We start from the raw sequence: 2,355 nt of genomic DNA, 5'->3' as shown, positions 1-2,355 counted from the left end.
TTATATCGAAGTATTAGAAAAAAGGAAGGTGGCAACAGAAGAAAAAAAGAAAGTTATGTTAGAAAAGAGGCAAAATGAAAAATTAAAAAGAGAACTGCATGCTAAAAAACAAAAATTAACAGCTGATTTTCATTTAGAAACTTCTTTAATTGATGAACAATTAAAAGCTATAAGAAATTAATTTTTAAAAGCTTTCAATTATTCACTTGTTCAGCTATTTATACTGTACAATTTGATTAACTCCACTTTATAAAACATCTCAAACTTAAGTGTCAAAGAATATATTAATATATATATATAGGTATATTTTTTATATTTATATTTAAAATAAGTTTCCCAGATAATATATATGAACAACATTATATGACTAATATTTTTGGCTTTTCATTTATTGATAATTTATTTCACAAGTAATTTCGATCTCAATTCTTAATTTTTAGTTTGATGGAGTTGATCAATTTGTGTAATAAGCTATTTATATAACAACTTTTTATTTTATACAAAATAAAGTTTCTAAAATTCCTTGAAATGTAGATTTTTATCTTTATAATTTTTATAAACTATTATTAATTTTTAAGTTTATTTTTATGGTTGAGTATACAACAGTTATTTTTTTATATGTAAATTTTATGGCTGCTATTTCAATAATCTATATTTTTAGCAGAAATATGTGTATTAATATATATTGGTGCTAGAAATGCCTAACTTTTTACACCTGTTTTATCAGAGAACGTTTGCACTTTTTTCTTCATTTTAATGTGTCATCAGATCTTGTAAATGTGTATCCACATTTGTAAAAGAAATTCATACAATACATTTTAAATGCAACACAGCTGTATATATATATATTATTTACTGTATATTGTTGTATAGCTAATAAATTTATGAAGTCTCGTTAATGTTGCGTTGTGGTATCTGGAATTTTAGAAATTTACTCTGGAAAGTCTGGAAAACTCAGGGAATTTTTTTTGGTCTGGAGAGTGGCCACCCTGTCATAGCATTATCAATTTTTTCCAGTTTCTCACTCACTGAATTGAAAAAACATACACTTTTAAGTTACAATTACTTATTAAAATTACTTTATTCACTTCGTTTGTGATTTTAAAAAATTTATCAAATTAGATATTAGAGTCACCTTCCATAAAAAGTGTACTCTTTGTTTGTAATAAAAATAATGTCCTGGTATTATGAAATTTTACAACCTATTTATGAAGCTTTTTATAAAGGATTTTTTAAATTATTTTGAGACTGCTTAATACATTTTTAATTAAATAATAGATTTTTTATTAAATAATAGTTCATAAATTAACAGCCTTCTTTAACTTATTAATTTCTTATTGTCCGTAGGTTTTCAATCTAATTTAAAATGCGTTATGAGTAGGACTGGGCTATAAATCGATATATCGCGACATATCGATTTAACGCCTATATCGTCAGGTCGATACAGCAACTTTCGTTCCATGTGATGCATCAGAAATCTGATTTAAGCCGTCGAGTAAAGAAGACGAACGCAAAACAATATAACGATACAAGACACGCAAGGATCTCCTCTTACATTCCGATGCCAACTCGTGCTGTGGAAGACGATGTTCGTTTTGTTGAAATGATCTTGATTGATGAGTGGTAGAATCAGAACCATAGTTTTGAGAATATATATCGTGATCTCGCATGTTCGTTTTCGCGCCTCATAGTCTTTGTTTTGTCGCGACTTGATATCGTTTCTTATAGATTATTTTCAGTGGGACTGACTTTGTGATCGCCGTCGTTACCTTGTTCTGAACGTTATCTATTATTGAAACGAATATATAAAGAAGTGTTTTTTAAAACAAAACTTTTATTTTTAAATGTGAAAATTAATTTTGATATTATAAATTTAAGTAATTTTTTACATTATTGAATTTATTACAATCGGAAATCTAATTTAAGGTGCCCATAAAGAATTAAATTACAAAGTAATTACATTTGTTAGGCTATATTTTACTTTATTTTAATTTATTAAAAACTTTTAGGATAAAACTTCGAATAATTTAATGGGTTTTTATTACTGATTTTAAATTTATAAATTTTTAGTTGTTTTTATTTTTATAAATAAAATTATAACAAAACTTATTTTTCCTCTTTTGGATTTGGACATTACGACCTCTGAGAATCAATACATTTCTGAAAGCTCTTATGAATGGTACAATTATGTTCAGATTTGAACCCAAATTACAATAACAAAACTGCATAGAATATTAGGCTTGTTCACACATCGCCTCATAGTCATAACATAAGCGGAGGGATACACCGGAAATTTTCTAAATTTCTTCCGGTTTAAGGACGCTTGTTATTGTTTACATTAGACCACCCATCCAT

This window comes from Parasteatoda tepidariorum, chromosome 6 (assembly GCF_043381705.1).
Source record: "Parasteatoda tepidariorum isolate YZ-2023 chromosome 6, CAS_Ptep_4.0, whole genome shotgun sequence".
Classification (NCBI taxonomy): Eukaryota; Metazoa; Arthropoda; class Arachnida; order Araneae; family Theridiidae; genus Parasteatoda; species Parasteatoda tepidariorum.
This window is presented reverse-complemented; position numbering follows the sequence as displayed.